Source organism: Dipodomys spectabilis, unplaced genomic scaffold, assembly GCF_019054845.1.
Source record: "Dipodomys spectabilis isolate Male_0828 unplaced genomic scaffold, ASM1905484v1 ptg000043l, whole genome shotgun sequence".
NCBI classification, from domain to species: domain Eukaryota; kingdom Metazoa; phylum Chordata; class Mammalia; order Rodentia; family Heteromyidae; genus Dipodomys; species Dipodomys spectabilis.
In genome coordinates this window covers 14,354,010-14,366,112 of record NW_024870720.1, presented here as the reverse complement: position 1 = coordinate 14,366,112, position 12,103 = coordinate 14,354,010, and the positions used below count along the sequence as shown (strand labels likewise).

The 12,103-nt window shown below is 39.0% G+C and overlaps 1 protein-coding gene across 1 annotated transcript in view; it reads left to right on the top strand.

The window, feature by feature from the left end:
• The window catches only part of Scfd2 (sec1 family domain containing 2), a 317,132-nt gene that overhangs the window by 115,627 nt on the left and 189,402 nt on the right, over positions 1-12,103 (top strand). The window lies entirely within an intron of this gene.

Below are 12,103 nucleotides of genomic sequence, written 5' to 3'. Positions count from 1 at the left end.
AGTCCTTTCAGTTCTCTACAGTCTGGACTTCCTACAGATTCGAACTAAGGGCACAGCTCAGCCCAATTAACATCTTCAGAGCTTAGTCTAAACCTCAGCTCCTGGCCCTCTGACTCTCCAAACTACCATAGTATCTCTCAATACCAATGTGTGTTTTAAAGCAAACCAGATTATTGTATAGTTGTGTGATTAGCATTTAGTAGAATGACTTCTATTTCTACCAAGTCTGATCTTCCTTTCCTATTGAAGACAATTTTGAAGTTAGCACTCCTAAATTACAGAATTATATTAGGTAGTCATTTGTTTGTAAGGAAAATGCTTAGACTGAATCATGTTTAATAGAAAGTAGTAAGAAGGAAGGTGTTAGCTTTCTGCTGGGGGTGTCTGTATGTCTTGCTTATCCATAGGCCCTCTCATCAGGCCTGTGTGCCCATTGACATGAATGTGAGTCTGTGTCCCAGCTTTTCAGTTTAACATCTTGACAATAGTAAGTTGACTGATTTGTCTGAGCACTTGTTGCTTTTTTATTCATATAAGACAATATTCAGTAACTTTTTGTTGCTCTTGAGGAATAAGAAAATTATAAAATACTAGTGAGGGAAAATGAGAATGGGAGAAGCTTCAGATACATGCTGTTTACCTAAACATATTTGAATCAATTGTCACTTAATGACACTACATTTGACATTGTCATAAGATCATTTTAATAACAGCCTTTTGTATTCTTTCCATAGAATTTAAATAATTCTAGTCCGCCTCTGCAATTAGCAATTTTCCAATGCTGGTATATTTTAATAGTATTTCTTATGCCTAATGCACATTTCCTATTCCCTATTACCTGTAAAATTTCTACTCATTCTTTAAGATATTGTTAAATGTCACTGCTTTTCATGCTCCATCCCTGATCAATCCAGCCCCAAATGATCCCCTAGACCTCAGTATTGATTTGTGACAATCCTGAAATGTGTATGTGTGTGCTTCTTACTTTGTCCTGAGTGAGTTATTTTATTTTGCCATTATTGATTTTAGCTATTGTTGTTTATTATCTCTTATGTTAGATTAAACTCCTTGAGGACAGCAATTGAGTATCATTCATTCTTATATTTCCAGTTTCTAGTTAACAATTTTGGGCTGAAGGAAGGACAGAACCAATACTGGATTTTGATATCTGCACAATATCCTCTACTTTTCTGTACTTAGCCTTGGCTTAAAATCAGCAGAGTCTAATGCTTTGGTATCTAAACTTAGTTCTGAGATATTGGGCAATGAAGCAAGTATTTGGTATGGAAATTGAGTATTGTCTATGAAATTTTGCTCTATAAAGCTGTATTTGCTGCATTACAGAAAACACTTTTCTTCTATTCGTCAAGACTCTAACAACGTATTTCCTTTCAGTGACTCTAGATACCCTTTTCCCTAGACCACTTCACTCATCAGTGAACTGATTCACATTTTCTCATATACATAATTTGTAACTGAAATATTTATTTTTATTTAATTTTTAATTTTAATTTTTGCTGGTTGTGGGGCTTGAACTCTGGGCCTAGGCGCTGTCCCTCAGCTCTTCAGATCAAGGCTAACACTCTACCACTTGAGCCACAGCTCCACTTCTGGCTTTTTCTGTTTATGTGGTGCTGAAGAATCAAACCCAGGGCCTCATGCATGCAAGGCAAGTGCTCTACCACCTTCCCAGCCTTGAAATATTTCTTTTTATCTTTGTAAGAGATGAGCAGTTAAGTCATGCATAGTTGACAGGAGCTAACTTTCTCAGGCTTAGCCATATGAAGCTTGGTTATCAGACATTGACCATTTGCTTATGGAAAGAAGAAGGGGTTTCTTTGTCTCAAGTACTTGATCCTGTGTTTTTTGCTTGCCAGACAGCACTAAGAGAAATTAATGTATTTTCTTGTACAACAATGTTTAGATGTGAAAGTATTTGGGGGATGATCTAGCTCATTGGATTCATAGTCTAAATGTAAAAGCAATATGTTGGGTCCTCTAAGAAAGAGGCCAAAGCCTTGACACCCCGATATTCTATTTTGTAGGCTTATCATGGGCACACCAAAGCCTTTTTTCCTCACAAAGCCTGATTCCATGTGTGAAGATTCTTAAACTGTTATGACAGAGGTGTCTGTGAGGATTCATTTAAACTCTACATAGAATGTTTTTCAAGTACTTATCTGCAAACCACCTGTGTCAGAAGCAACTGAGATGGTTTTATACAAACACATTTTCAGGTCCTACCTACTCCAGAGTGACTGAATCAGACAATTGAGGGGAAGAGTAGCGGGTCTGTGTATATCCTGTTGCAGCTCTCCTTTGAGACTGATCACACTGAATGTGCACGGGGCCTCCCCCTATTTTCTGTAGCACTTCAATGAGGTCCTGGGCAATTGATGAGTTTGGAATTATCCTCTTAGAGGGGGTTGTTCTGGGATACTCAGCAGCATTTTAGGTATCATGAGCAGCACTGCTTATAGTTACTGTGGTCCTGGTCATGCTGCCAGGTCTCCTGACACTAGACCAGTAGCAAGTTCGGCACTGGTTTAGCTGCTCCCTCAGCTCTGCTCAGCCCTGGGCAAGTGTGCTTGCTGGAGAAGTTCTCACCCTCTCTCTTCCTATATCTTTGGCTAAAATGGAGATATTTGTAAGTCTAGCTACTTTTCCATTAGTATATAGTCAAATCTTTTTCTCTTATTTATTTATTTTTGTTTACTTAGTGCTGGGACTTAAACTTAGGGTCTGGGCACTGTCCCCGAGCTTCTTTTTGCTCAAGGCTAGCCTCTACCACTTGAGCTACAGCTCCTTTTCCACCTTATTTTTTTCCTTTTAGTAGATTATTAGAGATAAGAGTCTTATGGACTCTCCTGCCTATGCTGGCATTGAACCATGATCCTCAGGATTTTAGCCTCCTGAGTATCTAGGATTAGAGGCATGAACCACCAGTGCCTGGCAGTGCCTGCCCTTTTGTCTTTTGCTCAGACTAATGTTGTTTCAACTTAGTGATGGCATATTTATAAATTTTATTTTCTGTTTCTGAATAAGATATTTCTGCCTATGTAGTTATCAAGCTGAGGGAGAGTGAGAATGGGGATGAGGCAGAAACAGACCTATAACAGAGCTGGAGGAAATGAAAAATTTTTAAAAAATCCACAAAACCAACAACTCTAATAGCTAGATGGTAAATATCAAGTATGCTAGTCTTCATTGAAAACATGAATCTGAATGACAATTTTGATTGGACAATGTGTAGAGAATGTTAGACATGAATTAGAGGCATATTGTATATAATATTTAGAAAGAAGTTCAGAAATAAGTCTTAATTTTCTCATAAGAGTAAGTCAGAAGTTTGCAGTTATTTCTTTTTTCTTTTGGTTTGTTTCCCTTTTTGGTTTATTCCCTGTTGTCACTGTTTTTTTTTTTTTTTTATTTCAGCACCCTTTGTCTTGTGTATGAGTTTATCTGATTTGGGAATGGGAAGGGAAATCACAGAAATGGTGAGACAAAAGACAAAGGATGAACCAATGCAACAGCTATACTCACAAGACACCATGTTGGAATTGAACTTTATAACTTCGTGAGGAGGAGAGTGGGGTGGGGGAGGGAAAGGAGGGTAGGAGGAATGAGGGAGGGGGTGAAAATGTTTGACAAAAATTGTACTCATTTCCTTACTTATATAACTGCAACCCCTCTGCACATCACCTTTACAATAAAATTTTTAAAAGTTTGGTATAATATTAAAAATAAGCACAGCTATCCCTAAAATGCCTTGCGTACCTTACCTCATTTGGTGTGCACTACAGTTCTGAGAAGCAGATATTGCTACCCAGTTTCACAACAGGAGATAAAGTTCAGAGGGGTTATCAATACATGCTACTATTAAGTGAAGGTGCTATAGAATTCAGACATAGGCCTGTCTGGGACTAAAGCCAGGGTTCTTCATCTCTTCCATGTAGCTTACTAATTCTGGACTATGTGCAGCAACATTTCCTCCCCACCTATTTATTTTGCATATTTCCTATTGTTTACCATGACATGGCTGTGTCATTTAGAGGCTAAAGTTCTTGCTAGAACAAGACATCTTTCTTTTCTTTCATGATGAGTGTACTGGAGTTTGTTAGCAAGTCAGGGTTTAGAGCCCAGGGCTTTTTTCCTTTGGGTCTTTTATTTAGCAAGTGAGTCTTGGAACATTATTCTGAAGGTAGGTTAACATTGATTTTACATGAATAAACTGATATGATAATAGTAGCTGAAATAATAGAAATAAGAACCATTAAGAATAAGAAGGCAAAAAGAAAATGAATCTGAAATTAGTACTTTGTGTTCTTGATTGGTGTCTGCCTTAAAAAAAAAATCACACTGGAAGGGCATCTCTAATCATTGTACTGGTCCTAGCCAGTCACTCATGTTTATGTCCTATGAGAATAACAGGCAGGTAGGCTGGCTGGAATGTAACTTTCTTCTGCCCAGAGGACAAGGCACATCTTACAGCTTCTCCCCATACCTAATCTTTGTAACGCACTCCTGTGAGAGCTCAGTCCTCCATCTGACCTGCTAGTATTTCCCTGAGCAACTTCTTTTGTGGACTTGGACGCTACATGAAGGAATTGTCTAGAGAGCATTCTCCCAATCCTGTTGCTCCTTCCTTTTCCACCTCTAAAGTAAATTGGATCATAGTCACTAAGCCTTTGCCCTGTTTTGTTTGGCATCCTCCGTGTTTGTGATAACTTTGAATTGGAAACCAAACTTGAAAATAGAGCCTTTATGTGAAGAGCTGGATTTTTGTTTATTTAGTGTTTATTTTCATTTCTTTTAAAAAATTGTAAGGAATGGCAGGAATGGCTAGAACTGAGTGGTGACTGACCCCTTGGACCCAGCCTACCCCTGGACCCATCCCTTACTCCATTCTCTATGGCCCCCAGACAAGTTGGAGCTTGTAGGCTCAGCTTGTACCAGCACTTCAGTATTCTGTCAATGCCTCCCTGTTGGTGGAACCGAAGAGAGAAACAAGCAGAACCTCTTATCCAGTTGGAAACAGTTCACTTATGATTCAGTGAATTTTTTTTGTTTTTTTTGTAAACAGGAACTCAGATCAGCATAGTCATTAGTGTCTTCAGAGGCCCAGGAATGTATGGAGCACAGGATGTGGCACGTGGTAGCCGTTTGGCAAACATCTGTTAGATGAATGAACTACAACTGAAGGCCCTGAGGGCTTGGGGACTCTGGGTTATTTGTTTGGCTGGAATAAGAGCCATTAAGGGTCAGTTTGGGAATATTAATGACATCCTTAAATGCATGCAGACTTTGGATGACAACTAGCAAGTTTCCATTTCCATGAAATACAGGATTTTATTATTATTTTGTGGCAGAATACCTTGGCCACTTGTACCAAAAGCCCTTTTGGGGACATTAAACTTTGGTGACCTTGTAACATTGCAACAAATTGTCTTTCTTTTCTTCCAAGTGAATGTCCTCTTGGGGGCAGTTGGGACTCATGGTCTGTCTAACTTGCTATTCTCTTTCTCCCGATGTGCTATGGATCTCTTAGTTCACACCAAAGCAAGTGAATCTGGACCTCAGAGACCCTGTTGTTAATTAGAAACATATGTTTGTTAATTATGCCCAAGCTTGGCCTTCTCAAACTGAGTACAAAATGATGGTTTAGGACTACAGTGCCCTAGATCACGTGGTTTTGAATCTTGGTTCTGCCATTTATTTGTCTGTGGGGCTGAGCAAGTTACTAAGAAATTAACATATTTTTCTCTTCATTTTCCCATCTGCAAAATGGATATCCCAGAAGTTCTGGGGTAGGTCATGGCATTACTAGGACAATTTCTAAAACACTGTGGACTCTCATCAGATGACTGCTGCTGCTGTGGCGGGGTAGTAATCCTAGCGGTGATGATCATCTTAAATCATAAAAGTTTAGCCACTAAGAACTTCTTTTTCAGATTTAGTTTTATCCTTTTTTCTAGTTTTATTAAGGTATAATAGAGAAGCAAAATTTTATGAACTGAATGTGTGCTAGTTTTCTATAAATGTACATATTTTAGAGTCACTAAATCCCTTTTTTTCATTAGATTGCAAAAACATTGGTACCTTCCTGCTCTCTTGCTTCACCTCTTGCTTCCCTCCCTCCCCTCTTTACTCCCTCCCTTCCCTGTCCCCTTCCTTCCTTCCTCCTTCCTTTATTCATTCTTGTGTTGGGCACTAAACTGAGATCAAAATCATCCAATCTAGGTAAGCTTTCTACCACTGAGCTAGCCTCCTGACTCACTTTTCCCCCTTCATGTGTGATTGATTGATTTTTGATCTGGTAAAGCCAGAACCTGTCGAGTACACATTCAAGGGACCCACTGCTTCTCAGGTTATGAAAGGCAGCTGAGTCTATTTCAGGGAGGCAATTCCCTTTCCTTGTAATTATTCTTTAACAATCCAGCCCTCCCTTACCCTGATTGCTGAAGGAAAACAAAGCTCTGCCTCTGCTCCTGGTTTTGGTGAGAGGCCAGCTCTGGAATGCTGTGTGATGTCACTGCTGATTAGCCCAGGCTTCTGGGTTTTGTCTGTGTTACTGAAAACCTCAGTGTATCTGATTCCCTAGGATACTGCATCCTCATCAGAGGTTTGGAAAATCTGAAATGCAAGCATAACCTTAGGGGTAAGACATACCTGTCCCCAAACAATGGCAGTCCTCACAAGCTGACAGTGTCTGCTAATGTTGAGGGGACTTGACTTTTTTCCATAGTTATCCAACCACAGGATTTTTAAACTGACTTTATTAAACTTCTCTCTGATCATCCCACTTACCTATTTTGAACAGAAACTTGATGTGGAGGCAACATTGTAAAGAACATGTTTATGCTGGCCCCTTTCTTTCTAGTTACTGAAATTCCTTTCAGATCTTTACCAAGAAACAGTGAATTCAGCATTAGCACCCAGAGTGGCTCTTCTTCTCCATGTGCTGTGGATACCAGTGAAACAAAAGTCTTCCATTAAACAAAAAAAGTGCAGCCTTGCAGACCCTAAAAGGAAATGTAGTGCAGAAGTTCATGCATGGAAGAGGAGGATGTGGGAGGAAGCCTTCTGCAGTCAGAATTGAATACATCCTTGCCAATCATTTCTGTGATGGTGGCAGGTTCTACTGTCCCACTTCATTTCTCTGAGTCAGGAATGTGTGAGCACCACCCTCGCAGAGTGCTGGGTGGCACACACTAGGCACAGCATCACAGCAGCACCCATCAGCAGTAGGCCATCTTACCACAGCTGGTACTGGGCCTTGTTCCCCTTGCTAGCGGAGCGGTTGCTCTGTCCTGCTATGAACTAAACCTGGAAGACTTACCTTGTTATTCCAACTATGAGATCTCATGTTCTTAAAACTTTTTCCTGATAGAAATTCTTGAATTATCTCTTTTTGTGACCATATCTCACTTCAGATTTTATTGGCCACTCACCCTCTTGATCTAACTGGTTGCTACTCATAGATGAAGAGATGCACTCACCGTTATAGTTGGTGTTCTTTCCCTTTAATCACCAGGGGACCCTGAGCTGTTTGAGCTGGTCATTTTATCAGCTATGTGCTATAACAAACTAGGAAAAGTCCCTGCCCTCGAGATGCTTGTGCTTTAATGGTAACATTACTTCTCACTTGTACTTATGGCATGCTCACATTGAATATTACCTGGCATATAGTAAGTGCTCAATAAATGTGGATTTGAGGTAAAATCCACTATGATCTTTCTTGTTCCTAAAAAACAATCTAGCTGGGTCAGTGGCTCATCTCTATAACCATAGGTACTTAGGAGGCTGAGACCAGAGCTTCTTGGTTCAAAGCCTCGTCAGAAAACTTGAAGAGACTATCTTCAATTAATAAGGAAATGCCAGGCTAGAGACTTAACGCAAGTGGTAGAGTGCCAGCTGTGAATGTTAAGTCTGAAATGGCCAGATGTCCTTATCTTAAAGCCCCAGAATAACACCTTGATTCACTCACACTTATTCTTTGCCTTTTTTCCCTGGACCAGATAAACTCATTCAGCAGGGACCAGACCAAAATGTACTCCCAGATTGGACCTTGAGCAAATACCCCAGCTCAGCTCTCTCTTCTGCCTCCAGCTGTGACCTTATTTCCCACCATTTGTCCACCATTAGTTACTTTTGGTTCTCCTCCACTAGGCAGTTCTAGCATTCTTTCAGACCCACTATAAATACTTCAGATTGTGAGCAAGGAGTGAGTATCTAGCTTTGGCTGGAGGCTCCCAGGTAGGCTTTCCTAATATATCTGTGCTGATTTTGAGCAGTCTCATTCTTTCTCTCATCTTTTTTCCTCTTTTTTGAACCTAACAGTGAGCAAGCAAACTAAGCAAGAGCATGAGGTTTGTGCTTAAGCCATGGAACGAACACACACACACACACACACACACACACACACACACACACACACACACACACACACACACACACACACACACACACCCTCTAAGATTTTTTTTTTTTCCATTTAAGAGCTACCAAGTTCAAATGTTTTACCTATTTACAAACTTGATTATCCATACTAGATGGAGACACATATTTGGCTGATTACTATTTTCTTGCTGTTGGAAGAGGTCATTCACTGACCCTATTTATGTAAGACTGCCTTTGGTCTTGAGTGTTTCAAAAAATGTGTAACGATATTCAACATAACCACAAACCAACATTGAGAGACTTGCGCTTGGGCTTTAGTAGATAAGTTCTTTCTCTGATGTACCAGCACATCAGCGCTTTTGTCTTTTATAACTCCAGATGATGAAGCATGGCAGCAGGCTGAAGGATGGGAAGGGATGGCAGGAGAAAAGCCTGAGAGAAGCTTGAGGGAAGCGGAGAGAGAGAGCTTGAAGATGGATGGGGGGTAATCCTACAAGATCCTCTGGGGGAATATGTTATTATCCACACTTTGTCAGAGATTAGATAGTAACTAGCAAACTAAGGATTCAAACCTGTGTCCAAACTTGTGCTCTTAGCTATGCTGTCACACTCCTTTTGAGGTTCTTGTTTTAGGTTCTTGTGCAATTTTCCAGGGCTCTGATTTGGCTTAGATGGTGCATGAGAACCCTTTTATAAAAAGGCTCTGAGTTACTGCTCTTTGCTCACCTAAAAGCCCTGGCATTATACAGTAAGCCCCAACTGAATTTATACTGATTGACAGCAAAGTTTTCAGCCATATTTAAATGCCTCCATTTGAATTAATTTATACACTAAGGCTAACTTTTTTTGTACTATGAGAATAAGTTGTAGGGCTGGTTAAAGTGCCTTAGAGATTTAGTTGGTTTTGATTTCTTTACTGACCACACTTCCTTTAATTCTGTTTCCTTTTTTCTTCTTGTGTCCATCCATTTGGTCATCAAACCCTCTCTGAGTCATGTTTTCATGAAGGCAATGATTCAGAATGTGAAATCTTAAAATCCTATAAAACTCCTCTCCATCTCTTCTGTGGCCATCAAAATCCCAGGCCTATCTCAGTATTTACTGGTCCACGAAGCCTGCTAGCCTCTGTCAAGCATGCTAAATGACCTTCCTTTGTCCTGGCTATTTTAAGCACATTTGTCTTTATACTAAGCCCCTACTCCTCTTTATAATCTATTCTTCTTGACAATGAGGAACTCAGTCTTTATATTTCTTTCACTTTTCTGAAATGCACTCATCTTGGTGCCAAGAATAGAAGGATGAGTAGTATATTATCTTAATCTTTCTATAGCATTGATATTTTGGCATGATAAGCTGTGAAATAAATGGCTTTGGAAGCCAATCAGGAATAAAGTTTCAGGTAACATAGTCTGAAGCCCAAGTTAATATATTCAAATGTGAACATTTTTAAATGGTAAAAATTAACAGTTTGCTGATGATTTTAAGAAGAAATGCAAGCATTGATTTACATAATTAATTTTCTTTTCGATTCTCAATTATTTTGTTCAAACTGTCCTGGTTTTCGGGAATGACGATAGATCCAGAATAGCTTTCTACAAGTAATATTTAGACTACAGTTTGTTCTAATTTTGGCCCAAGTATTGCAGAATTTTGCTTGAAAAATGAAAAAAATTTAGAGAGATAAATATGACTCAGAGTAGTTCAAAACAAGGTCATAAAATGAAAAGAACGGAAATCACAGTACTAAAATGTTCAGTAATAGTGTGTCTTACTGCCACTATTCTACCTTTTTTCCCCTTCACCTTAAACATCTAAGTGTGCTGTGTTGGATGACCCACTGGGTGTTGGAGAACAGTGCCATGGAGAACTGTCAGGTGCTTCCTATCATGTGATGACATCCAGAGTAATGATAATGCAAGCCATTCAATTGGCATTGATATTGTTTTTGCTTGAAATTTTTATTTCTAGACCGTTTTAGATATATAGAAAACTTGCAAGGCGAATACCGAGTTCTTATTCTCTCTGGGTCTGGTTTTCCCTATGAATGTCGCATATACTAGTATGTTACAGTTGTTAGAAGTAATAAAATAGATACTGATATATTCTTATTAATTAAAGTCTGGACCTTCTTGTTCCATATATCTTTAATATTTGCTTAATATTGTTTTTCAGGTCAAGGCCTATAGTATAGTTAGTCACTAAGTGTACGTAAGCTACTTTTGGCTCTGGCAACCTCTCAGACATTTTTTTAAAATTTTGCGACCTTGACAATATTTTGTAAGAGATCCCTATCTGGGACTTGTCTGCTGCTTTCTTTTCTTTTTAAATTTTATTTTATTGTAAAGATGCTGTACAGAGGGGTTATAGTTACATGAGTAAGGCAATGAGTACATTATTTGTAGATCATTGTTACCCCTTCCCTTGTCATTGTCCCACTATCCCTTCCCTTCTCCCCCACCCCTCCCACCCTAGGTTGTAAAAATTTGTTTCCTGTGAGTGTCATTGTTGCAATGGGTCATCCTGTGTCCTTGTTTCAGCATTTTGTTGTTCCCCTTCCCCTCCCCAGATTAAACATGTATATACAAGATGCAGGATACCAAAATCAAGTACAGTGACAACAGGGGAGTTGTAGAGTTACAATTAGAAGGACCTTTCTGCCTTCAGATTATACAAGACTTTATCCACTCAAAAATTAATTATATAAGGCCAAGCACGAGTGACTCATGTCTGTAATCCTAGCTATTGAGGAGGCTAAGATCTGAGGATTGTGATTTGAAGCTAGTACAGGAAGGAATGTCTGTAAGACTTTTATCTCTAATAAATCACTACCAAGAAAAAAAAAAGCCAGAAGTGGACCTATGGCTCAAGTGGTAGAGCACTAGCTTTGAGCAAAAACTCAGGGACAGATTCTAGGCCCTGAGTTCAAGTCCTGGGACCAGCCCAAAAAAGAAAAAGGAAGGAAGGAAGGAAGGAAGGAAGGAAGGAAGGAAGGAAGGAAGGAAGGAAGGAAGGAAAGAAGGAAGGAAGGAAGGAAGGAAGGAAAGAAGGAAGGAAGGAAGGAAGGAAAGAGAACAGTTTTATTTTTAAAATGTCATATCAGTTTGGAGATTTCATTTGTGAAGGTATGACCAATGTCCAGTTGTCCAAGCACCATTTCAGCCTTTTGAGATGCCTGTATCATGTATTAAAATAATTTCCATCTGTAGTCAGATCTCTTCCTGGACTTGATGTTCTCTTTCATTGGTCTGTGTTCTCTTCATGCCTCAGGAAATGTCTAGTTATAGAGGCTTTGAAGTAGGTTTTAATATCTCTGGTAAAGCCATTTCTTCCTTATAACTGTTAATATTCATTGTATCCGAAGATATTATCGTTTGGTTATCATTTCTTGTGAAGTTTAGGATGTAGTAAGGTTAATTTATCTATTTCCAGAAGAAAAATAATCATTTTTAAAAAATTGAGTTTTCACAAAACTTATACTCTGACAATGAAAATAAATGTCTTTTTGGTGATGATGAGATAATTCTAACAAAGAACCAAAGATGTTCCTCTGCTCAAGCCTGCACTTGCATTTTACAGGTGTCTTCTCCTTTTTTTCTTTTCTTAAAACTTATTTAAAAAGTTTTACTGATGTCATAGGAATCATTTTTATATGGGTTGAATTTAAGTTTATTTTCTATAGCTATTTCAAATTGGTGTTTCTTTA